The 26,978-nt window shown below is 49.8% G+C and overlaps 1 protein-coding gene across 11 annotated transcripts in view; it reads left to right on the plus strand.

The window, feature by feature from the left end:
• Positions 1–26,978, plus strand: part of LOC140410991 (PR domain zinc finger protein 1-like) — a 121,190-nt gene that overhangs the window by 49,842 nt on the left and 44,370 nt on the right. Inside the window, exon 1 of one of the 11 annotated variants that reach the window (XM_072499895.1) lies at positions 3,312–3,373. The exons of the other annotated variants lie outside the window; for them this stretch is intronic. The gene's annotated coding sequence lies outside the window, so the exon portion shown is untranslated. Of the gene's footprint in view, positions 1–3,311; positions 3,374–26,978 lie in introns of those variants that run through there. 11 annotated transcript variants of the gene reach the window in all.

Below are 26,978 nucleotides of genomic sequence, written 5' to 3' on the forward strand. Positions count from 1 at the left end.
GTGTTGTAAGACTTCGTACTGTGCTCACCCCAGTCCAACGCCGGCATCTCCACATCATGGCTCCCATTTTTATAACAGGCTCAATTTGAAAAATTCACATCCTTGTTTTCAATACCCCTCTATGGTCTCGCTCTGCCCTTCCTTTAACTTCCTACGGCCCTCTGTGGTATTTAGGTAGCTACATTCTTGATTCACAAGTGCATCAATGGTAATGGGGGGGAGGGGGGGGAGCAGCCAGGATAATGGAGTCCAGACCACAATCAGATCAGCCACACTCTTATCGAATAATGGGACAGATTCGAGGGGCTGAATGGACTACTCTTACTCCTCCATTCTTTTGATCTCTGCACTCCTCCACTTCTGGCCTATCAGCAATCCTGATTTTCACTGCTTAAATCCTTAAGAACTTAAGAACCCTCTTAAGCCCTCACGTCCACCCTATCCCCGTAACCCAATAACCCCTCCTAACCTTTTTGGATACTAAGGGCAATTTAGCATGTCCAATCCACCTAACCTAACCTGCATGTCTTTTGACTGTGGAAGGAAACAGGAGCATCCGGAGGAAACCCACTCAGACACAGGGGGCGGGATTCTCTCAGCCCGGGGCTGGGCCGGAGAATCCTCACGACCGGTGCAAATCGCGCCACGCCGCCCTGATGCCGGCACGCGGCGCCATTGGCACCAGCTTGGTTGGCGCGGCGCCGGTAGGGGGCCGTTCTACGTGGCCGGCCCGCCGATTCTTGGCCTGGGATGGGCCGAGCGGCCGTCGTAAAAACGCTGAGTCCAGCCGGCGCCTCGGCATGGAAGGGTCGGGGAGCAGCCTGTGTGTGGGGGGGGGGGGGGGGGGGTTCCGACCACCGATCGGCGGGCCGGCCTCTCTGGCTGGGGGCCTCCTTTCCCAAGTACCAGCCCCTGTAGTCCTGCGCCATGTTCCGTCGGGGCCGGCGCGTTGAAGGAGGCCACTGCGCATGCGCGCATTGGTGCCGGTGCCACTGCGCATGCGCGGATCCCACGGCGCCCAGTTCACGCCGGGATCAGCAGCGGGAGCGCCGTCAACCGCTCCAGTGCCGTGCTGGCCCCTTTTGCTGCCCAGAATTAGTCATCAGGTCAGCCTGTTCACGCCGTTGTAAAACGCGATGGCGTTTACGACAGTGTGGACACTCTGCCGCGGGATTAGAGAATCCCATCCAGGGAGAATGTGCAGACTCCGCACAGACAGTGACCCAGCGGGGGGAAATCGAACCTGGGTTGCTGGTGCTGTGAAGCCACAATGCTAGCCACTGTGCTACTGATATCTCCTTTTGTCACTCAGTGCTAAATCAAATTTGGTTTAGGAACTGGGGTAGGCCATTCAGCCTGCTCTGCCATTCAATGCGATCATTTAAAAAAAATGTAAAGTATCCAAATCCTTTTTTTCCAATTAAGGGGCAATCGACCTATCCTGGATATCTTTGAGTCGTAGGGGTAAGAACCACGCAGACAGGAGGAGAATGTGCAAACTCCACACAGACAGTGACTCGGGGCCAGGATCGAACCGGGGTCCTCGGTACTGTGAGGCAGCAGTGCTAACCATTGTGCCACCATGCCTCCCCCATTCGATATGATCATGGCTGACCAGACACTCCAATGCCGTTTACATCCACTGTCCCCATAACCGTTTACACTATTGGTAATCTGAAATCGGTCAATCTCGTAATTAAACATACTCAATGACTGGGCTCCCACAGCCTTCTGGGGTAGAGAATTCTAAAGATTCACAGCACTTTGTGTAAAGAAATCTCTCCACATCTCAGTCCTCAGCAGATTCCCCCGTATTTTGAAATTGTGTCTCCTGGTTCTAGACTCCCCAACCGAGGGGAACATCTTCTCTGCACTTACCCTGCCTATATTTTGCAGGTTCCTCCGTATGGAACATTTTGGGGATATTTTACTGTGACTTTTGGAAATGCAAGTTGTTGTTTAAACTGTATGTACGATTCTACCACCAGGATAACTAATTTAGTTGTGTAAACATGGGGAGCCAGACCTCAATGCCAGCCAACCAAAATCCAACCAAGTGCCTAATTTCTTAAATAAGAACAGCACCTTTGAATGAATAAATCTTGCATGATGTACTTTGGATGTGTCTCTCTACATGAGCACCAGCCAGTATTTTCTGGGGAATGGATTGCACAATTTGAATGCTTTGCCCACTGCTGACAGGGTTGTGGCAGTGGATGATGGGCTGATCAGAAAACGCCTCCATTTGGAAAAGATGCGCTTGCCGTTTCTCTTTATCTCTCCCCTCACCCACCCCAACTAATCTGAAAGCTCAAAATTGCTGTCAAAGTGACTTCCATGTCCAGAGAATTTAATCAAGTAAGTCCTTGTACAGAACACATTTGTGGCAGCGATGCGTAATTCATCTTGTAATTCTGTGACTGGCCTTGTAGTGCCCGCTCATGCGCTGGGGACTCCTCCGTGGGTGGATAATAAAGGGTCTAACGTGAGCCTGGAGGTCAACTGCTATCAAACCTTCACTGTGTCGTGCTTCTCCTCTGTGGGCAGTTTTGTTTATCAGCTAGACCTCTCGGCTGCTAATCAAGCCCATTCAGAGACAGGCTTATTAAATTAATTAGAATCTGTCAGATCAAAAGGATTAGCTTTGACATGCAGGCCTGGGACTGGGAGCTACTGAAGAGGATGCATTCACTTTCAGCTGAAAGTAGGATGGTCACCAAGGTGATCAAAGGATTTTCTTATCTGTCTTTCGTTACTGACGGGACATAGTTTTTCTTTGGTTTCTGGAAAAGTGTGTGAGGTGGGGTGGGGGTGGGGGGGGGGGGGTGTTCTATTTCCTAATACAATATTGTTTTTTATCTCTCTGCGGTGGATGTATGCCCCGGTCCTACCACCTTAGGTAGGAGCCAGTGGTGGAGTGTGATTAGTCAGGGAGGAAAGAGCATACTGACCTTGTGACCTTTTGACAGGTTTGACAGGTGGGATACAGATTAAATATTTCTCATCTCCACGATGAGGCATAGCCCCCTCAGCAATGGCCACAAACAGTTTGTTTTGTTTGGGTCAGGAGTGGGGGGGGGGGGGGGGGGGGGGGTGGTATGAGTGAGAGGTGGGGGTTGCTGGTGTGCGTGTGTAGTGAGGAGGGGACCAAAGAGAGAATGAGACAAAAGAGGGTAGCCAATGTGACCTGGGGCCGGATGATGCTGTTGATTGCAAAGATCTTTGTGTCAACATCTAGGTTGAGTGAGTGACCACTGTGCCGGTTTTCCTGCTGAGGGTAAAAAAGGCAGCAGGAATCTTTCAAGTGCAGCCGCAGACTAAATTGGCCAAGTACGAAGAGGCCACGTACGTCAGGCAAGATTGGATGCTGAAGGTCAGTAAAAGTGCAAAGGCTATTGTAACGTTTAGGGTAATTTAGGCCGAAAGCCATCAAATTCTTTGTATTAGAATAAATGAGGCTGAATTAACTATTCAGTAGCCAACAGGAAGCTTTTGAGAACTTGGAGATGCCAGAGTGATGAGCATACCTAATCAAATGCTAAAAATATAAAGAGGTGGGGGGAATAGGGCTGTGATAATTTTAACTGAACTCACAGAATTAGGTGCAACTATTCAAAATTGATCTCACTCGGGAGTAACATTGGGTCAAACCAAAGCTGCATGCGATCTCGTCACTTTTGTGAAGGGTGGGCTGAATTAAAATCGCGCCCTCTCCCATGTTTCCCTGGGGACGGAACAATTGGCGGTACCTGTCTGGGAATAAAAACACAAATTTTCAAATCCTTAAATTGCTAGATGAATGCAGGTGACTTTGCTGTGACCCAGTTACAATGGGCTGAATGGCCTCCTCCTGTGCACTTTTTTTTTTGCACGGTCTTTTGAAATGCTGAGTTCTCTGCAAGGAATCAACTTAACTTTAGAAAACACCAGCAATTTGAAAATTGAGATAAAAGTTCTTTTCCAAAAAATGAATCATTGACCAGGCTTATCTGTGTCTATTGTGGTGCTGACCCCTATTTTTACGAAGTGGCAGACTTACAATTTTAGAAGTTGCAAAACTGCCAATTAAACTTTGGCACTTTCTGAAGTTAACTTTTCTTTGGCTTTTATAGCTCTTGTCAATTTGTAAATCATTTAAATAACCAATATTAGTTCAGGTGATAGCAGCAGCAATAAAACAGGCATTATTCCAACTCACTGTCCTCCACAGCAAGATCTTCAAAGCCTCACCTTTGGCAAATACCTTGTGAAAGTCTGAGCTGCTTGTTGGACTTGCAATCGTTTGGAGCAGAGACCAAGTAAACCAATCTGTTTGGTGATAGATTGTCAGGCTTTGTGCTTGATTTAAGGCTGCCTATGTAGGCGGTGTAAGAATTCACTTATTCCGGGGAGATCTGATTTTGCCTCAGCCACCTTCAGTACTTTGAAAATGAACTCATGTACATGACACAGCTCAGCTTCTTACTCCCTCCACCCGGCCCTGACCCCTATTCAATCGCTCCTCTCTGAAAAAACAGTGGAACAAGGTAAATCTATGAAAAGTTGGGAATAATGCATCAGATGTCTACAAGATAAATATAATCCGATCACCATGGTGTTAGTTAATGGTTAACTTCACTTAAGATGTACCTGTGCCCCAAGCACACTCGTTATTGACACAAAATGAGCCCTGACCACCAATTGAGCCAGGCTGTGAAGCCAGGGTCACATTTAACTAGAGTGGAAATCAAGAGTGCGGATGCACAGCGAGGAAAAGGCTTTCACTGGCTGTTGCGGCAAGAAAGTAAGGCCTTGTGTTACCTAAATACTGGTAGGTGGTGGTTCCCTGACTTTCAAGGAGGTGACCTGACCCAGTCAGCTGTTGTTTCTTTTATTTTCCTGTCCGTTGTCCTAACAGGTGCTTGAAATACCAGGAACTGCTTAAATATTTAGCATAACGTTCCTTTCTCGCCATTGGAAAACAAAATAGCAAAAATAGATTCTGCGGGTCGGTGGGAGGTAAATTGGTGGGGGAGGAGGGGCAGTGTTGGTGAAAGAGGAAGGGAGGGAGGGGGGTCTTATGTGCAAAGTTTTGAACAAAAGGTGGCAGTGTTCCTTTCACTCGAGGCATGCCCATTTTGCACCATTTTCTATCGTGCAAGGTAAGAAATGTGTATTTCAAACCGCCACGTGTCATGATGTCTTGAGCGTTTATCCTCTTCCTTTGCCAGCTCACCTGCACGCTTCTGAACCCATCTTGCCACAACCCATCCTGCTCTTTTAGTCTGCCCACACTGCGCATGATGTCACAAGGTTGCCATCACTATGGAAATGGTGTCTATGACTGTCCTTGGGTTGGTTGACCCATTGTGCCTAATGATGACACAGACTTTTCAGCATGTTGGTGGATGCCGTTTCTAGCTTAATAAGAGAGCAAGAACAGTCTCGGAAGTCAGTATGCAGCACACAAAGACCAGAGAATCAGCAGAGGAGGTTGGCAGAATATGTAAGCTTGTCTTCAAGTCGTGTAAAAGGCTGCATCAAGCCAGTAATTTAATGGCACAGATAAAAGCTCCAGTATTGATTGAACACTGCCTGGCAGAGACCATTATATGATACTCTTATCATTGGCCGATAGGATTTAGCTGGTTGTGCTGCCATTTAAAGCAAATCAGTCTGTCTCCCTTTCTGCAGGAGAGCAGTAAAATAAAGTTGTAGTTCAAAGGTCATTCAATAGGCAAGCCTGGCTGTCAAGCTGAGAGACTTTAAGTTGGCGAATATTCTTCCTATCTGCAAAAACGTTCATGTGAACAGAACTTGCTGACAAGTCTTGAGCTTAAAAAAAAGAGGACAGTATTTAGTGGTCAGGATTGGATTGGAGTTTTTTTTTTCTTGAGTATTTAACCTTGTCTAGTTTTCAGTACAAAAGATTTATGAAGCAGGAATGATCACAAAAAAAATAATGTGTGAAGCTTGAAACCTGTGTTTCGGGGGTATGAGTGTCCCGTATACATTGGACAGAAGAGAGGGCAGCGCACTTGGGTGTCTAGGATACTTGTCGGCAATCAGCTTCCGCCCATCAAATAGTTAAACTAAATTTTAATAATGTCCTTAGGCATGTGACCACCTGGCCAACACGGTAGCATAGTGGTTAACACAGTTGCTTCACAGCTCCAGGGTCCCAGGTTCGATTCCCGGCTTGGGTCACTGTCTGTGCGGAGTCTGCACATCCTCCCCGTGTCTGCGTGGGTTTCCTCCTCCTGGTGCTCCGGTTTCCTCCCACAGTCCACAGATGTGCAGGGTAGGTGGATTGGCCATGCGAAATTGCCCTTAGTGTCCAAAAAAGGTTAGGTGGGACTACTGGGTTACGGGGATAGGGTGGAGGCGTAGGGTGCTCTTTCCAAGGGCCGGTGCAGGCTTGATGGGCTGAATGGCCTCCTTCTGCATTGTAAATTCTATGATTCTATGAAATACTTCATCACTTTCAATTCAGCCTGCATTCCTCTAAATGATGACAGCAATATTGAAATTGTTGGTTTCTGTTACTCAATGAGAGAAGTGAAGAAACCCAAATTGCTCAACATCTCGATTGCTGAGGTGTAGCTCTATATTTCCTGGTCTATATTTTGGCCTTGAAGATCATTATCAAATCACTTCTAAATGTTCTAATTAGCGCCACATTAATCCCCAATGTTGACTTTTGTATTTCTGACTAAAACAGAATGCGTTACGCTGTTTCTGGGACCAGACTGTGTAAACTCCAACTACTAGATCTGAGGCCCAATGTCAGGACATTCTCGGCCTCCTTGTTGAGGCTATATTATTCCCCACATCCTGGGGGGGCCACGAACTTCCATTGGTCTGTCAGCAGCACGTAGGTATATACTGGGAGGGGGAATCCGTACAACAATGGAGGGAGGGGGGGTCCGATTGACGTTATTATGGCAGTGAAGAGGGTGGATTGGTGTTGGTGGGTGGCCCGGGGGGAGGGGGGGGGGTGGGCATGTTTTTAAAAGGTTGCTGCTGCAGGTGGTCACATTAGCTGCTGATGAATCCTGAGTGGGACAAATGTCTGATCCACTAAATTAAAAGCAGGATAGGGTGTCCTTCTACAGACATTAGCCTCACCCAGCAGGTTTCAGGGGCCTATCTCCATTTTAGGTATCTGTGTGGTGTGGCAATGGCTATTCTGGCACATTTAGGTAGGATGGCCCAAATTAGGGCAGCACGGTGGCGCAGTGGTTAGCATTGCTGCCTACGGTGCTGAGGACCCAGGTTCGAATCCCGGCCCTGGGTCACTGTCCGTGTGGAGTTTGCACATTCTCCCCGTGTCACCCCCGCAACCTGAAGATGTGCAGGTTAGATGGATTGGCCATGCTAAATTGCCCTTAATGAGGAAAAAAATAATTGGGTACTCTAAATTTATTTAAAAAAAAGGATGCCCCAAATTCAGAAAGGCAAATGAAAATACTGGCAATATTCCTGTTCCTGATGCCCATAGTAGCAGCTGCACATATGTAAAAATTCTATGGACCAATCTTAGCAGTGATGCCTTGTCCACCAACTCCCCCTCCCCCCCCCCCCTCCCCCTTCGCCCAACTCCCCAAACCACAAGCAGCCACCCACACGAGAGTCCACAGAATGATAGCCCAAAGTGATATCACAGTCTCAAAAGTGCCGGAAAAATCTTGAGGGTGGGGCTGTGCTGGGGAGGACGGGGCAGCGAGAAATCTAGGTTCCAAGGGCAAAATTCAACCCAGAAGGAATTTGTCCGGATTATGAGTAATGAAAATGATGTTCAGTTGAGCAACAGTTTTTATTTCAGCAAGAAATTGAATAAACATTGGACTATTCGGGCTCTGGGAGAGGGGAGGGGAGGGCAACAATCCACGAGAAGTTGACTGCAGGCTGGCAGTGAAGATTATTTATTGGTGTAACCTGGGCAAGTGTGGACTGTGCCACTGAAGGGCAGTGGAAAAGTGGAGATCACTTTCTGTGTCAGATCAGTAAAGCTGCGGGGAAGGAAGTAGCAGCTGCTGAGAGTAAATGAAGATTGATAGTCCCCTAAAGGAAGGAGGGATGCAGGAAGGAGCAGCGAGGATGGGATGGCCAGACTCCTGGCAACCCTCAGCTGTCGCTTTCTTAAAGGACTGCAATGTTTCAAAGACCGGTTACATGAGAGGACTTCCTGATTATGGTCATGGCAGAGCTGAGGGTCAGTGTGAGGCCAATGGTAACTAAGTCAACAATTTATTCAAAGCAACTTGAAAAAGTAAATGAGAGGGAATGGAGGTAACAGGATTTAATGGAGGGCCTTGTGTATGCTCACCTGAAGCTGGAAGGGCTCTTTGAGTGACTTATGTGCCTCGCTGTGATATTTTGTTTTGTGACACTCCTGGAAAGCAACCTGGGACTTTTTATTCTGCTAAAGCCGATATAGAAATAAAGGTTGTTGCTGTAGCGAGGAGCAAAGTGTCCACAAATCGGAAAAGTCCACGCTTTGTTCTTGAGTTAGTGAGCCTTGGCTAAAAGGTGTTACACAGAGGTAGATCTTAACTTTGTGTGCCAGTGCAACAGTGGTGTTTTACATCTCTTTCGATTCTTATTCCCTGGCACCCACTCAATTGCAAATGTTAATGGAAAGAGAGATGAAAAGTGGGCTAATGTCCATTTTACACGGGCACACAAGGGCAAGAAACACCTCAATGAGTCTCTTTTCCTGATCACTGTGATCCCTGCTGTTCACTGCCAGGTGAGAACAGGTACTGGGCTCAGCTGTGGTACACACTCACATGCACACTCACACACCCACCCACACACTCATCGACTCACACTCACACCCACCCACTCACACACTCTAAAGTTAACCTGCTTTGTGTTATTCCCATCAAGAACGGTGCTGTTTGGTCAAATGAGATGATTTTTGATGTGCTGGGTGTCATAATATTCACCAGTATATCAGGGTGAGACACACACACACACACACACACTGATGGACATGCAGTGGGACCAATCAGCATACACAACACCGCAACACTGCAGCCAATCACCAGTGAGAGCACACGCACTATAAAGACAGGAGACAGGAGAGTTCCCGCTCATTCTAGTAGCAGCCAGCTCGGAGCACAGAGCTCACAGCCTGCAACACAGACATTCACCATGTGCTGAGTGCATCACCTGGTTAGGACTAGGCAAGGGTCAACAGTTAAAGCTGGTATTGCATTTACCCACAGTTCAAGTCTGTTAATATAGTTAACCTTATAATAAAATAGAGTTGCACCACTTCCAGTGTTGGTGACCTGTTTGTGATCCAGAACACCCAACACAACACTGGGTATTACTAGATTTAGACTTAGATTCATTGTCACGTGTACGAAAGTACAGTGAAAAGTATTGGGCTGGATTCTCTAAAAATGGGGCTATGTCCCCACGCTGGCGTAAAAACGCTGGTGTTTCACTCCCCAGTTTCCTGCAAAAAATAAAGAGCTATTCACTTACCTTGAAGGGGCTGGCAGGGACCCGGAGTAATTCACACAGCTTTGGCTGCAGAAACGGGCCCCGCACTTACGTTTCTGAGTCCGCGCATGCGCACGGCGGTGGTCTCCAGAGGCCCCGCCGAGCGCCATGGCAGACTCGTCGGACCGTGGACCAAGCCCAAGAAACAAGGCCCCCCTCGATCGGTCGGGTGCCGCTGCATCAGACCGGCCCGATCGCTGCCCCGGCCGCCCATAAGGGCCCCCTACCCCGGTGCTAGATCCCCCTGCCTGCAGCCGTCGCGTGAGAGTCATGACCGGCCATACGTGGTTAGAACCACGCTGTCGGGATATCGGAAGGCCAGGATCGGAGTATCGCTGGGAGGGCGCCTGGCAATGGCCACCCAGCTGTGTGGCGTGATTCACGGATGAGCGATTCTCCGGGGCCCGGCGAATCGCCGGAGGGTGCCGGTCGCAATCCAGTCGGGAACGTCGATTTTCCGCCCCCGCGCCAAACGAGATTTTGGCACGGGGCTGCGGAGAATCAGCCCATTGTTCTGCATACAGTCCAGGTAGATCGTTCCATAGGTGAGAAACTTCAACAAAAAAGGCCAATTAAGAGGCAATTTAGAGTGGCCAATCCACCTACCCTGCACACCTTTGGGATATGGGGGTAAGACCCACACAGTCACGGGGAAAATGAGCAAACTCCACACAGACAGTGACCCGGAGTTGGGATCGGACCCGGATCCTCAGCGCCGTGAGGCAGCAGTGCTAACCACTGCACCACCGTGCCACTCCTCCACACATGAAAAATATAGGACATATGATAAGTACACAATCTAAATACATAAACATTGGGTAAAGCATACAGAGTATAGTGCTACAACTGTATGGAAGGTGCGTAGAGGGACAAATTCAGTCCATAAGAGGGTCATTCAGGAGTCTGGTAACAGCGGGGAAGAAGCTATTTTTGAACCTGTTAATATGTGTTCTCAGACTTTTATATCTCCCGCCCGATGGAAGAGGTTGGAAGAGCGAATGACCCGGATGGGAGGGATCTTTTATTACCCGTGATCAAATCCCCTCATCTTGAAGACTTTGGCTAGGCGCAAAGGTGGACCACGCAGAAGGGCACTTGGGGGGGGGGTTTCTCCCAGGGGATTGGAGGCCCACGGGTGGTCACCCTGGCACTGCCAGCCTGGCACCCTGACATTGCCAACCAAGTGTCACCCTGGCATTGCCAGGCTGGCAGGAACATTGCCAGAATGCCAGGCTGGCAGTGCCAAGCTGTCCAGGTAGCATTGGGCCCTTATGAGGTGGGTAAGGGGGAGCTCGAGGACCCGCTAATCGGTATGTTGGAGGGTCACGTTGCGGAAATTGAGAGATCTATCTCTTCCGGCTTCTCAGTGCTGGAAAGGAAGGTAAGTGCGGCTTTGGCAGGGCCCTCCTCACCGAGGACGGAGAAAAGAACAGAGCCCATTTAATAGCGGGGTCGCAGTGCCGGGAAACACCCGGCTAAACAAGCCCACAACGGAACTCTGTTTTTTCCCCATTAAATCGCGCCCTGTGTCTCCTATTCACATCTACCCCGTCGCTCCCTGTAAGAACTTTGCATGTTTCAATGAGAAACATGGCATAATGCTAAAACAACTGAACAGAAATGAATGGCATACCCGTTGCCTGAATATCGTACTGAACTGATGACGGTGACGGTGATTGGTCGCAGCATGCTAACCTGAATGATGGGGCAGGAAAGAGGGGTTAGCGAGCATCAGGATCGGGGTGGGGGTGGGTGGGTTGGTGATGTGTGGGCGGGCATTGCCGAGTGCACCAAATGTGTGAACTCAAAAGTGGAAAACTAGGCAGAAATGCATTCACTACATCAATATTTCCAGAAGGGTGTTTCTGCACAGGTCTAGCTGCACAAAGTTGCAGGTTCACATTCAAAGTGGAGCGAGCTGTCAGGCAAATTCAATGTGTTGAAGTGGTTTCACAAATTAAAGCTCGTTTACCTGTCTTAATAAGTGTGCATTACCAACCATGAGAGATCTCTCTGAAGTGTTTAAAAAGGGAATTTAATACATGCTGAAAGGGAAAAAAACATGCAAGCTATTAGATAAAAATGGGATTAATCAGAAAGCCCTTTCTGTGTCATGTGGCTCACTGATTGTCTGGACGCGATTCTCCAGACTCATCCATGGCGGGACCAGTTGCGGGCGAGGACGGCAAAGTTTGCATTCCAGCAAAAACTCGATTCACTTTCAGCGGCACCGGCAAATCCCAGCTGTGAACGAGGACAGAAGATTTCGACCAATGTGTATCACTTATATCTGGGGCTGGATTCTCCATCGGCGGATCCTCCGTTTCGCCGGCAGCGCATACGCGCCCACTAATTTCCCAATGGGGTGGGGGGGTGCCCATAATGGGGAATCCCCATTGACCGGCTGCCGGAACAGAGAACTCCGCTACCAGCAGGGGGTGGGCAGAAGAATCCCGCCCCTGGTGTCTATTCTTCAATAAACAAAACTATGAAGAGCATCACTTTTGCAAACGGTTGGGCTTACAAGTTGGATTCATGTCTAATAACTGGTGGTTTAGCTGATTAACCAGGGGCTGGTTTAGCACACTGGGCTAAATCACTGGCTTTTAAAGCAGACCAAGGCAGGCCAGCAGCACGGTTCAATTCCTGTATCAGCCTCCCCGAACAGGCGCTGGAATGTGGCGACTAAGGACTTTTCACAGTAACTTCATTTGAAGCCTACTTGTGACAATAAGTGATTTTCATTTTTTCAACTGAGGTTCTAGGGTGGCACGGTGGCGCAGTGGTTAGCATTGCTACCTCACGGCACCGAGGACCTGGGTTCAATCCCAGCCCGGGGTCACTGTCCGTATGGAGTTTGCACATTCTCCCTGTGTCTGCGTGGGTCTCACCCCACAATCCAAAGATGTGAATGGTAGGTGGTTTGGCCACACTAAATTGTCCCTTAATTGGAAAAAACCCCAAGTTCTAGATTAACGAGCAATTTCCCACGTAATAGGAAGCCTGTGTAATTGAATGTAGCTGCTTCTCTTCAAGCAACAGTCTCAGGTGGTGAAAGTTAAGTGTCATGTCATTCACATAATGTCCTGTAAACAATTTTGCATGGACTTCCATCCTGTCTTTCTACACTCTTCCTTCTGTTACTAAGTTGCAGAGAGACACTGTCCAGGCTTCACACCATAGTAACCGTGCAGGATAACAGCTAGACCCATTCAGTGTCTCTTGTTACTGAAAGTAACCTTTAGGGCTGGATCCTGCAGCACAGCCAATTCATTGGAAATGTGATGGAGAACTGGAAGTTGCCCCAATGTATGGAATCAGTAAAATGCCCAGCTGTGCACTCTGGTTTAAAACAAAAGCCTGCTTTGAATTCAAGCCATTGAAGGAAGTGGGTTTCTAAAATATCTTGCACAGCCTCAAAGCCAGACTGTTCCCAGTTAAGCATCCGTGAACATTTATAAAATACATCTTTTAACTTTTTCTGTGCCAATTAATGGACGAGGGAGGAATGCCACTTCACGGAAAGAGTCAGCATTCTCCCTCCCGAGTAATTCCGCACTGGTGGAAAATGGCACAGAGTCTACTCTGGTTTAAGATTAATTTGCGCATCCCAAGCTAAGGGAGTCTCAGATAAATGTCTTCACCCAGGCATGCTTCTTTTTTTCAGACTTTGTTGGTGTTGCGACGGAGTAAATTTTGGGTCAGTTTGCCAGATATTGTAAATCCACCAGCCCTTGTTCTTGTACTTTCCCGATTCTCCGGTCCACCAGCTGTGTTTTCCAGCTCCCCCCCCCCACCCCCACCGGCAGCGGCATTCTCCTGTTCCTGCAGACAGCCAATGGGGTTTCCCATTGTGGCCAACCCACGCCGTCGGGAAACTCACGGGCGTGTGTGCGCTGCCGGCGGACCGGAGGATCCCGCCGACAGAATTCCGCTGCTGTCAGACTGTTGCATGGGAGCCAGCCACAGGTAACTCGCTAAAGTTGCCATTCTGTTTGTGTGACCTAAGACAGTGGCTGGCAACAGGATGTTCAATACTTAAGGGCATTGTGTATGAGGCTGATCTTTGTTGTTGTACACTTCTCCCTAAAAGCCATTGGGGTAGCAACCCAAATGTTCCTCCGCAACTATATTGAGGTGATATTCCTACTGGTCCACAATGGAATGGGTCATCTGCGTGCTGTTTTCTTCTTCTGCATTTCTATTGTAAATACACAAGTTCTACTTATAGTGGACCCGATCGAAAGCTGAGTTGGCACAATCTTCCATCAAAGGCAGAGTTCTAGTCATCTGGAATTCTGCAGCAACTTTTGCAACTCTGAACTTGCTGGATGACTTATAGTCCCATTTGCAGCTTGTTGTGTCATCTAAATTTCTAGTGCAATGGAGGCCTCGATATGGAGTGGTGTCTGTTGGGGATTGAGCCTAAATTGATGTGTGGAATGGGGCTTTGGCACGTGATAGATCCGAACAGGGATCAGGAGGAAGAGAACGAGAAAGGAGTATGTGGGGATAGATTGTACAATGAGGAGGGGGAGGAAGGGATCGATTTGTACAGCGATAGAGAGGAGGAGGATATGGGGAGGGATCTGTAAAGGCAAAGGAGGATGAGTTTGCAGTGGTGTCATGGAGATTTATACCTTGAAGAAAACTGGTGGGATGAATAATAGAGGAGAGGAATTGTGAACAGTGTTGTGGAGCAGGTCTCTGTGCTAAACCACGAACACAATCCAAACAGCAGAGATACTGGCTAATTTGTTGCTGTTACACACCAATAACCACATAAGAAATCAAGGCCGAACAAAGCAGGGTCTGAGGTATCAACTTGCATTTCTTAGGGCAGCCCGAATAAAGCTCAGTTTTGTAGCTAGTGTGTAAGGAGCCTGTCCATTCTCTAATCTTAAATAGAAGCTTTGTTTTAGCCGAGCTCCATAAGCCGTCTTCCAGCAACGCTCACCTGTCATATCTGCCACAGCTTTAATTCATAGCTGCAGCTCAAGGGGCTACGTTGATGGTATTGGGGAATCCCTCTTATAAGATTAGTGATCAAAGGAGCTTGCAGGTTGAATTAAGTATAGGAAAGAAGATAGGAAATGCCTCAACAGCATCATATTTGCTCCCAGTCGTTGACTGGTTGTACATGGGTTCAAATTCTAAATTTGCTACTCGATGAGCAGCTGCTTCTGTTGTTTCCATTGTTGTGGGTTACTGGGTACGTTGGGTACCGTTGCGGAATGGGCCAGAGGCCCACAGTTGTGTCAATGGAAATGCAAATGAACTGGTGCCCCTGAGGCGGGGGGGGGGGGGGGGGGGGGTCAGGCTGTTTATGACAAAAGAGTGCAGCTAACGGAAGCAGACCCGTTACTATCATACTGTTTACAGCACAGTTAAAGGACATTCAGCCTGTTGTGCCTCCCTTTGTAAGAGCTGTCCAATCTACTCCCACACTTTCCTCAGGATCCTCCAAATTAATCCTCTTCTAGTACATGCTCAATTGCCTTTTGTAAGCTCCTACGGAATCTGATTCCGTCGCCCTTCCAGGTAATGCATTCCAGAGCTTAACAACCCTTTCTCTGTGAAGGAATTTCTCCTCATTTCCCCTCTTGTCCTTTTGTCAATGATTTTAAATCTACAATGTCCAGAAATTTTGAGTAAGGTTTACTTTTAGAATTTGAAGAGGGCAGCACAGTGGCACAGTGGTTAGCACTGGGTCTACGGCGCTGAGGTCTCAGTTTCGAATCCCGGCCCCGGGTCACTGTCCGTGTGGAGTTTGCACATTCTCCCCGTGTCTGCGTGTTTCACCCCCACAACCCAAAAGATGTGCAGGTTAGGTGGATTGGCCATGCTAAATTGCTCCTTAATTGGGAAAAAATAATCGGGTACTCTAAATTTAAAAAAAAAAGAATTTGATAAAACGCAAACTAACATGCACCATCCAGTGGGTTATAGGACCAGACAGGTCTGGAAGACCAACGTTCAATCACTGAGCCTATTCAATCGCTGGGCCTGTCCAGTCACTGGGCATGTCCAGTCACTGGGCCTGTCCCGTCACTGGTCCTGTCCCGTCACAGGGCCTGTCCTGTCCCAAGGCCTGTCCCGTCACAGGGCCTGTCCCATCACAGGGCTTGTCCCGTCACAGGGCTTGTCCAGTAAACAGGACATGTCCAGTCACTGGGCCTGTCCAGTCGCTGCCCTGCCACTTGGTCTGTCCTGTCACAGGGTCTGTCCAGTAAACTGGGCCTGACCAGTCACTAGGCCTGTCCAGTAAACTGGGCCTGTCCAGTCACTGGGCATCTCCAGTCACTGGGCCTCTCCAGTAAACTGGGGCTGTCCAGTCACTGGGCCTGTCCAGTCGCTGCCCTGTCACTTGGTCTGTCCTCTCACAGGGCCTGTCCTGTCACAGGGTCTGTCCAGTAAACTGGGCCTGTCCAGTCACTAGGCCTGTCCAGTAAACTGGGCCTGTCCAGTCACTGGGCCTGTCCAGTAAACTGGGTCTGTTCAGTCACTGGGCCTGTCCAGTCACTGGGCCTGTCCAGTAAACTGGGCCTGTCCAGTCACTGGGCCTGTCCAGTAAACTGGGCCTGTCCAGTCACTGGGCCTGTCCAGTAAACTGGGCCTGTCCAGTCACTGGGCCTGTCCAGTCACTGGGCCTGTCCAGTCGCTGCCCTGTCACTTGGTCTGTCCTGTCACAGGGCCTGTCCAGTCACTGGGCTTGCAGTCACTGCCCTGTCACTTGGTCTGTCCCGTCACAGGGCCTGTCCTGTCACAGGGCCTGTCTCGTCACAGAGCCTGTCCCGTCACAGAGCCTGTCCCGTCACAGGGCCTGTCCAGTCACTAGGCCTGTCCAGTAAACTGGGCCTGTCCAGTAAACTGGGCCTGTCCAGTCACTGGGCATGTCCAGTCACTGGGCCTGTCCAGTCGCTGCCCTGTCACTTGGTCTGTCCTGTCACAGGGCCTGTCCAGTCACTGGGCCTTCAGTCACTGCCCTGTCACTGGGCCTGTCCAGTCACAGGGCCTGTCCCGTCACAGGGTCTGTCCAGTCACTAGGCCTGTCCAGTAAACTGGGCCTGTCCAGTCACTGGGCATGTCCAGTCACTGGGCCTGTCCAGTCGCTGCCCTGTCACTTGGTCAGTCCTGTCACAGGGCCTGTCCAGTCACTGGGCCTGCAGTCACTGCCCTGTCACTTGGTCTGTCCCGTCACAGAGCCTGTCCCGTCACAGGGCCTGTCCCGTCACAGGGCCTGTCCCGTCACAGGGCCTGTCTCGTCACAGGGCCTGTCCCGTCAGCTGGGCCTGTCCCGTCACAGGGCCTGTCCCGTCACAGGGCCTGTCCCATCAGCTGGGCCTGTTCCGTCACTGGGCCTTTTTAATCGCTGGGCCTGTCCCGTCACTGGGCCTTTTTAATCGCTGGGCCTGTCCCGTCACAGGGCCTTTTTAATCACAGGGCCTGCCCCGTCACTGGGCCCGTCCCGTCCCAGGGCCTGTCCGTCACTGGGCCTTTTTAATCACTGGGCCTGTCCCGTCACTGGGCCGGTCCAGCCACTGGCCCTTTTCAATCACTGGGCCGGACCAATCACTGGGCCTGTTCTGTCACTGGGCCTGACGCAGCTCATCTCACGGAGGAGACAGGGCACCTGTATTTGCCTCGGTTCCTCCACAACAGGAAGGAGGAGCAAACAAGTCAGGCTTGAAAATCTGATCCGTAGCAGGTCATTCTAGCAAGCAGAGCCTGGAAGTGGGGGCCTTGTGCAAAGATTCAGTTTGAGACCCCTACATTTTATTCAGCAGTTATATTGTCAAACTCACATGGGCACAATGGTGAAAAAGCACTCTTGCAAAAGGTAATGGGAAAATAATTGACACAATGATGAAGGGATTAGTTATTGGCATTGTACAAGTGTTTTTTTTCTGTATTAACTCCAGCCACTGACTGCCTCTAGTCAAGATCCTAACTCTACACTGGAGTGGGGAAAGATTCACTGGAATCCCTTGCACCCACATATATCCCGGTGCCCCAGCTCTTGTGATCGTGAAGCAGTGATGCCCATTCTAACCCCCTCCCCTCCCCCCTGAAGTGAGACTGTCCGTTGCAAAGTGCAGCCATTAAGGTTCCCATTCTTTAGTATTTCACCTTTCAGAATGAGTTTATCTTGAACAGGGCAGAGAAAACATCTGCACCAACACAGCTAGAAAGTGGTACAGAGAGTGGAAGAATTCGCACACAGCCTGGGTACATAGGCAGCAAGTTTCTTATATCCAAACAATTGCATGGACCAGAGCACAGCTGAGACACACGTGTTTACATTGTTTGTGATGTTTAGTTTTACACCCTGTTGAATTTTAAAATGAAACGGATTCTATCTTTGTACTAAAATGGGATATCCATTAATTGCATTTGACACAACCGGCAAATTGGAAACGGAGCCAGAACTTTCCTGTTTAACCTGTGGAAAAAGGTGTGTGGACGGGAGGTGGGAGTCACAGGGGTGCAATAGTTTAACGGTGTGCCTCTCGCTGTTTTGTGCTTGTTCTGCCTGGGCCTGACTGCTCAGATTGGCAATAAAGCATTGCCAAGCAAGTGCCAGGTAAATCCCCGAAATCAATTCAATCTACTCTTGCAGTATTCCCTGGCCAACGGCCAAGCCAAATATTTCTACTGGCTAAAACCTACACGTGCTTCACTCTGCTCCACCGTCGGCCGCCGGGGGGCCTGTGCGCCCACATGTTCCTCAGACAGTCCAAACTATCCATGCAGTCCAGGCAGCAGCACTCTCCAAGTTAAGAGTCTTGTTGTGATTCAAACAGGTCAGTGAACCTCGAGGGGCGGGGCGGGCGGGGGCGGGGGGTAGAAAGCTGTCTCTCATGTTGCTTTTGGAAATCCCTCGCTTGGAATTCTTGGCAGCTTCCCAGACTCTGTCTGCTCGGCTGCTCTCGGAAAAGGACAATTAGATAGACTTTATTATTTGGGTAGCCGAAGCGCAGACCAATTTGGAGCTTGTCAGAACAATAATGTCCAGTTCAATCTTATGCCTTTGCGACTGTTAACATTAAGAAGCTACTGAATCTCCAAGAACAAAATTTATCTTCACATTGACGTGTGTTAGCTAGATTTCAGCAGTAGGGCCACCAATGTGTACACATTGATGTGCTTGAGTGTGTTTATGGGCAGCACGGTAGCATAGTGGTTAGCACAATTGCTTCACACCTCCAGGGTCCCAGGTTCGATTCCTGGCTTGGGTCACAGTCTGTGCGGAGTCTGCACGTTCTCCCCTTGTGTGTGTGGGGGGGTTTGCTCCGGTTTCCTACCACAGTCCAAAGGTGTGCAGGTTAGGTGGATTGGCCATGATAAATTGCCCTTAGTGTCCAATATTGCCCTTAGCGTTGGGTGGGGTTACTGGGTTATGGGGACAGGGTGGAGGTGTGGGCTTGGGTAGGGTAGTGCAGACTCGATGGGCCGAATGGCCTCCTTCTGCATTGTAAAAAATTCTAAAATTCTATGACTTTATTTGTCTGTTGAAATAATAATGGATATGAAATATTGGAAGCATTTGTCAATTTGTTGCCATTTATCTAAACCGCTCAGATTTATCGCTTTACCTACTTTTCCTGTGTTTCTCTCACATACTCATCTCTCCCATTGACTGTTTATTTCTTTATCTAATAATACTCTCATCTGCCTATCAACACCCTATTTCACCACTTTTTCTACATCTCTCCTGCTTGTCCTCACTTCCCTCCTTCTCGCTCCCCTCCCCCATCTTGCCACGAATCAGAACCAAACACATGGATTTAAAAATGAAAGAAATTGTTGGGTCATAATCTGACAATACTGCTTTGTGCTTTATTATGTAATGTTGAAAATGCCTTGTTTACAACCAGCTAGGATGGGTCCTAGCCAGGGGTGGGGGGGCCGGGGGGGATTGAGTTGCTGCTGCTAAGGTCAAGGAGGAGCTGGAGCAAGTGGGAGGGGGGGGCGGTCGAGACGGGGGTATTTCGCTGTGGGGAACGGGCCGGGTGTGGGGTGCGGGCGCGTGGCTGGCCGAGGAGGGGTCATGGCTAGTCGGCGGGGGAGGGGGGTGGGTAGCCCCCCTGATCCGGCTGATAACCTGGAATGTGAGGGGACTGAATGGGCCGGTTAAGCGGGCCCGCGTGTTCGCGCACCTGAAGGGGCTCAAGGCGGATGTGGTTATGCTCCAGGAGACACACCTGAAGGTGGCAGACCAGGTAAGACTGAGGAAAGGGTGGGTAGGTCAGATGTTTCACTCGGGGCTAGATGCCAAAAATCGAGGGGTGCCGATCTTGGTGGGAAAGAAGATGTCATTCGAGGCGTCGAGCATTGTGGCAGATAATGGTGGTAGGTACATAATGGTAAGTGGTAAGTTGCAGGGAGAGAGGGTGGTACTGGTCAATGTGTATGCTCCGAACTGGGACGATGCGGGTTTTATGCGGCGTATGTTGGGTCGGATCCCAGACTTGGAAGTGGGGGCCTGATAATGGGGGGAGACTTAACACGGTGTTGGATCTGGCACTGGATCGCTCCAGGTCTAGGACGGGTAGGAAGCCGGCGGCGGCTAGAGTGTTGAGGGGTTTTATGGACCAAATGGGAGGGGTGGACCCTTGGAGATTTGCAAGGCCGGGGGCTAGGGAATTTTCATTCTTCTCACATGTCCATAAGGGGTGGCAGAGGAGCCGGGAGTGCAGGAGGCGAAAGAGGCTGGAATTCTGGCCTTTGCGTCCCTGGTAGCCCGGCGAAGGATTCTTCTTCAGTGGAAGGATGCGAGGCCCCCAAGCGTGGAATCCTGGATCAGCGATATGGCGGGGTTTATTAAATTGGAGAGGGTGAAATTCGCCTTGAGAGGGTCGGTACAAGGGTTCTTTAGGCGGTGGCAACCGTTCTTAGACTTTCTGGCAGAACGATAGACACTGGTCAATGGCAGCAGCAGCTCGGGGGGTGGGGGGTGGGGGGTGGGGGGGGGGGGGGGTTACTTTATTTTTGTTTATGTTATTTACACTGGAGGGTCTGAGGGGGTGTATACACCTGTTGTGTTAAGTCGGGGTGTTAATGTTAATTTATTATTTATGTACAGGGGGGGGGGAAGGGGTTTGGGGGGTTGCTTTTTTAGATTGTGTTTTGTACTTAACCCTGTTGGGTTCTTTTTTCTTTCTCATTTTGTTATTGATATTTTATGAAAACCTTTAATAAAAATTATTTTTAAAAAAGAAAGTGCCATGTTTACAAAACACGCCAGGCAATGACAGGCTCCTGGGGATTTGGCACGATTCCCCCCAAGAGCCAGAGTCAAATAAGAACCAGGGTAAAGATAAGTATGAAGTTCTAATCAGTTCACAGAGTTAGCCGATGCGTTTGGTATAAAATAGTTGAATAATTTAAAGAATAGAAAATACGCACTGATGTGAGGTAGAAAATGCAGCTGCGAGGGCAGCACGGTGGCGCAGTGAGTTAGCATTGCAGCCTCACGGCGCAGAGGTCCCAGGTTCGATCCCGGCTCTGGGTCACTGTCCGTGTGGAATTTGCACATTCTCCCCGTGTTTGCGTGGGTTTCGCCCCCACAACCCAAAACATGTGTTTTATATTTAAATTGTCCCTTAATTGGAAAAATATGAATTGGGTATTCTAAATTTATATTTAAAAAAAAAGAAAATGCATCTGCTAATTGGCCCAGAACAAGTCCCCACAATAGGTGACTTTAAAATGGTCGAGTCTTCTTATTTTTAGATGTTGCTGGAGGGGTATCTGTTGGTCAGGACACTGGGGAGAACTTCCCAGCTTGTCTGTAAAATAGTATCACGGGACCATTAGAGCCTACCTGATAGGCAGGCCTGGGCCCAGGTTCAGATTTCATCTGAAAGACAGCACCTCCGACAATGCAGCACTTCCCTGGTGGTGTACACAAGTATCTACCTAGACTATGATAGACTATGGAGTGGGACTTGAACCCACAGCCTTCTGACCCAGAGGTGAGAGTACGCTCTCATTGAGCCCACGCTGACACCTTAATAACTGAAGGATCTCAGTATTTAATGATCCAGCTCACAACCCCCGCCCCCCGAGCCCAGTTGACAATTGGTTGGCTGAATAAGGAGTTTCTGCTACCAAATCCTGTCCAGTCACCCATGCTGTAAAATGTATGTATGTGCATGACAGGTGTGTACAGGTTTGGAATTAGGGTTATTAAAAAATTCACCCAGGGAACACTGTGAATATAAACACAAAAATGCTGGGACCACTCAGCAGCTCAGGCAGCATCTGTGTAGCCAGTCAAGTGGGGTTGACGTTTCAGGTCACTGAAAAGCAATACAAATTGTCCCATGTTTACTATACGTTGCAAATTGTCGTAGTGCAGAAAGGAGCGCGTCACTTGTCTGAAGTAAAGTAAAAAATCAAACAGGCTAAGAGATGAGCCCTTAACCATGAATATGTGCAAAGGAAAATAGTAGCAGCCTGTTGCATATTGACTGTAACTAGTGCCGTGTTGGGTGTTCCGATGCACAAATGATCCAACACGGCTGTAGATGGTGCAACTCTGTTTTATTGTCTTAAACGACAACTACTAACTGCTGGCTTAGGTTCGTGCTTCACCAGCTAACCTGTGGACCCAGCCCTATCACTATTTTGATGAGGCACTCAGCACATGGTCTATTTCTGGGTGGCGCGCTGTGAGCTCTGTGCTCTGAGCTATCTCCTGGTAGAATCAGTGGGAACTGTGGTGTTCCCTGTTATATAGTGCGTGTGCTCTCACTGGTGATTGGCTGCGATGTGTGTGTGTTGGTTGGTCCAACTACCAGTCCATCAGTGTGTGTGATTGCACCATGATATGCTGATCTGGATATCATGACAACTAGGGAAGGAGATAGTCATACCGATTTACCTAGCCCACCATAACCTTCCATGATCACTAGTACAAGGAGGCCTAGCCGTAGCCATACTGAGAAGTTGGCATGTTATTGCTCAATTTTATGGAAGTATATTGTATGGAGCTCCTCCTTGCTGCCTTGGCTGAGCATCTGAAACACTGAGGATGACCATAGCCTCAAACAGGTGAGGATCAAAGTCAGTACAAAATAGTCTTGAATTTGAGGCCCAATCTAGGCCTCATCTGCATCTCGCTGAGATAGAGCTGTTCTCCAGTTGGCACTAAATGAATGAAGGGGGTTTAGGCTGTGGGGGCAATCTGCAGTGGAGGGTGGTGGCTGGGGGGGACAAGGAGAATCTGCAGTGGACCAGGGTGGTGGGGGGCACTGTATCTTGGGCCAGATGTCCTGGCCTCCCGCTCTCCTGGCACCACAAGAAAGGTTTTGCACGAGCTGCTGCTTCCCCACTCAGATCCCCATTCAAATCCACTCAAACTCTCCACTAACCTACTTTTGAAATGTTTCCCAGAAATGTTGGGAAAGGGTTGAGTTACAAACAGATAAGTAACACCCCACTTCCACCATTGCCCCCTCCTCCTCCCCCACCCCATACCTTGGGCTGGGCCGAAGAATCCCCAGGAACGGGCCACGCCGCCCCTACTCCGGCACGCGATTTTCCACAGAGCGGAGAATCGGCGCGGTGGGCGCGGCGCCATTTGCGGGCCATTCACCACGGCCGGCCCGCCAATTCTCCGTCCTGGATGGCCGTAAGAAAAGAGCCGAGTCCCGCCGGCGCCGTTCTAACCGGCTCTGAGCCGGCAGGACCTCGGCGTTGAAGGGTCGGGTGGCGGCCTGTGGGAACAGCTCTATGTCAGCTGTAGATGAGGCCAGCGGACCGGCCTCTGTGTCTGGCGGCCTCCTTTCCTACGCGCCGGCCCCTGTAGTCCTGCGCCATGTTGCGTCGGGGCCGGCGCGTTGAAGGAGGCCACTGCGCATGTCCTCGTTGGCGCCGGCGCAACTGTGCACGCGCGGATCCCGCGGCGCACAGTTCGCACCGGGATCGGCAGCTGGAGCGGCGCAAACCGCTTCAGCGCCGTGGGGGCCAGAATTAGTACTGGGGGCGGCCCGTTTGCGACGGCGTTAACGGCGACATGGGCACTCTGCCGCGGGATTGGAGAATCCCGCCCCACATTCTTTTTTTTCAATTTTAGAATGCCCAATTCATTTTTTCCAATTAAGGGGCAACTTAGCGCGGCCAGTCCGCCTACTCTGCACATCTTTGGGTTGTGGGGGCGAAACCCACGCAAACACGGGGAGAATGTGCAAACTCCACACGGACAGTGACCCGGAGCCGGGATGGAACCTGTGGCCTCGGTGCAGTGAGGCAGCAGTGCTATCCACTGTGCCACCGTGCTGCCCCCCCCATAACACATTCTTGACCATCAGGTAGGTGGGATGAAAGCAAACACCTACTTTTCAGGTCTACATCAATTTCCCACTTGTGCCTTGCCGGGCTTTGCAGCGGTGTCAGGCACAGTTGCACTAAGGAATTTGTAATCTCCAAGGAGCGAAACACATCTCCTTCCTCCCTTCTTCCCTTCCTGGTGCTGTGCATTTGTCTCAGGATAGAATCATTCTACATCCTCCCCTGGGAAGATACAACGTAACCTGGGCTACTCATAATATGGTTAGGTTTCCATCGTGTTTTCATGATAAAATAATGGAATCATAGAATTATACAGCACAGAAGAAGTCTATTCAGTCCATTTTTGAAAAGGCTGTTCAATGAGCCCCGCTCTCTTCCCATAATCGTATAAATTTTTCCCTTGAAACATTCCCAACCATTTCCTTTGGAAAATTAGGGTTGAATCTGCTTCCATTGCCTTTCAGGCAGCACCTTCCTGATCACAAAAGCCTCACCCGTTGCTTCCTGTTATTTTGCCCACCAGTTTCAGCCTGTGTCCTCTGGTTGTGAACCCTTCTTGCCATTTCTCCTTATCCAAACCCTTCATGCTTCTGAACATCCTTTCACTGATTTTCAAGAAGTCATTTGAAGCTTCATTGAGAGGTGGAGATTTGGCAAGCACAACAGAACAAAATCGTGTGTGTAAACTCAGGTGCCACAGCCACCACGGCGAGATGTTGGCAGATTTATCATCCAGCTGGGAACTTGGGCTGGCACAGACATGATGGGCTGAATGGCCTCGCTCTATGCTGTCAGCATTCTATGATTCAAGCCAAAAACAAATCTTGTCTGTAGTGGTCTTTACCTTTCATTATACAGACCCAGTTCCTCTCAGCCAAATACCCCACTGCAGAGTAAAAACTTCCAGGTACTTTCCAGTGGTCTATCACTGTGCTGGTGAATGGAGGTCAAGTGGGGATGTAGGTTGGGCTCCTGGGGGAAGGCTGAGAGGCAGGTGCTGTTTGCTGTTCTTTCTCCACGTGGTGAATTTGTCCTTTACCCTTTCTCTTCTGGAACATGGCTTCAGCTCCAGTTCAGACTGATCTGCATATCTCCACTCTCTAGGTTTGGATGAGTTTACATAGATAGAATTTACAGTGCAGAAGGAGGCCATTCAGTCCATCGAGTCTGCACCGGCCCTTGGAAAGAGCACCCTACCCAAGCTCACACCTCCAACCTATCTCTGTAACCCAGTAACTCCACTCAACCCTTCTGGACACGAAGGACAATTTATCATGGCCAATCCAACTAACCTGCACATCTTTGGACTGTGGGAGGAAACCGGAGCACCCGGAGGATACCCACGCAGATACCGGGAGAACGTGCAGACTCCGCACAGAAAGTGACCCAAGCTGGGAATCGAACCTGGGACCCTGGAGCTGTGAAGCAACTGTGCTAACCACTGTGCCGCCGTGCTGCCCCTCTGAGTTATACATGAGATCACTTTAAGGCAGTATCAAACCAACGCCTAGCTAAGAGGAATGCTGGAAAGCCCCCAATCTTGGTGCCAGATTTTAGCAAATTGACAAGCTTTCCTCCGCAACAGTCCCAAGAATGACTGATGAGTGTGAGAAATTAAAGATTTGCAGTGGCTGAAGGAAACCTGTGCTCTCAGCTGAGTGAGTGTGATGTACATTGTTCAGAGAACAGAAGGAGATTCATCCTGTACCTGGTCTACACTGTACTTGGTCCAGAAATGCCCAACATTGACAGTAGGTCCAAAATGTTTCGCTTTGTAAAAATTGGTACCTTCCAATTTGCCCTCCTCAGTACCATGAAAGCATTGGCTGATGTTTTGCTGAACTCCAGTTCCATATGGTCCATCCAGGTGCCCTTCAGTGCCCCCAAGATGACCATACTTCATTTTGAACCAAGATACTGAGTGTTGACAAGGTTATTCAGCCGTTTGGGACATCACAGTTGAGCTTGGTCTTCTTGTTGCTCAATGTCAATATGTGCACATCCAACAAGGGTTTTTGGAAAGCAGCCAAGAACTAATGTCTTTGTCGTCTACTTAGTTCCTTCCTAACTTGAGTCTGAGATCTACTGTAATGTCCATACTGTGACCCAAAATGAAATCCGGAGAAAAGGCTTTCCACTGATTCCATCTACTTGCACCTAAGGACACTGGCGCTCAAAACTAAAACAAATTGTTTTAAAAAGAAGGTAACCATTGGAGCATAGGATTGGCGAGTGCGGTGCACCAGGAAATGTTAATGGCCTGGCTCATCATGGCTGTAGCTAGCAGGAAGAGTTTGTGCCCTATCGTGCCATTATGTTGAGGCCTAAATGGAGGATGACTCATTTGATGTGGGCCACTCACTTGCACCACCTAATGGACAGTCACTGCGCTTCATTGCTGGAGAGCGCAGCAGAGATTGTGGGCGCAATTCTCCCATCGGGAGACTAAGTCCCGACGCCGAAGTGAAAACCGGAGTGTTTCACTCCGGCGTCGGAGGCCGATCCCAGCCCCCTATTCTCCCGCACCCGGGGGATAGGAGCGGCGCAGCGTCATTTACGCGCGCTGGGCCTTGGCGCCGTGTAAAAGCAGCGCCACGTAAATGATGTCACCCGCGCATGCGCGGTTGCTGTCCTCCCCCCGACCGCCCTGCAAGAAGCTGTCGGATGGATCTTGCAGGGCAGCGGAGGAAAGGAGGTCCTCCTTCAGACCCCAGCGTTCCCGCGCTGTTCCCGCCGGCAGCGAACAGGTGTGGATGACGCCGGCGGGAACCTGTCGTGTTGGGCAGGCCACTCGGCCCATCCGGGCCAGAGAATCGCCGCTCGCCCATTACCAACGGCAAGCGGCGATTTCTCTCAGCAGCCAGCTGTGATTCGCGCCGCGCCGGTTTGGGGGGGATCGCGTGCGGGCGTCGGGGCGGCGTGGCGGGACTCGCGCGGCGCCCGGGCGATTTTCCCACCCGGCGTGGGGGGGGGGGAGGATTCCGCCCTCTACATTGTGGTGAGACGAGCAGTTGGCAACTTGCAAACCCCTTTAAACCTCTCCTGACTTTTATTGCCACCGCCGTCTTTTAAACCTCTCCTGACTTTTATTGCCACTGCCGTCATGCTGCTATTGGCCACTTTACGTAGTTGCACAAAGTCAAGGTTCTTGACTGCCCTCTTCCTGTCTTTCCCCTTTCCTTCCC

This window comes from Scyliorhinus torazame, chromosome 4 (genome assembly GCF_047496885.1).
Source record: "Scyliorhinus torazame isolate Kashiwa2021f chromosome 4, sScyTor2.1, whole genome shotgun sequence".
Taxonomy (NCBI): Eukaryota; Metazoa; Chordata; class Chondrichthyes; order Carcharhiniformes; family Scyliorhinidae; genus Scyliorhinus; species Scyliorhinus torazame.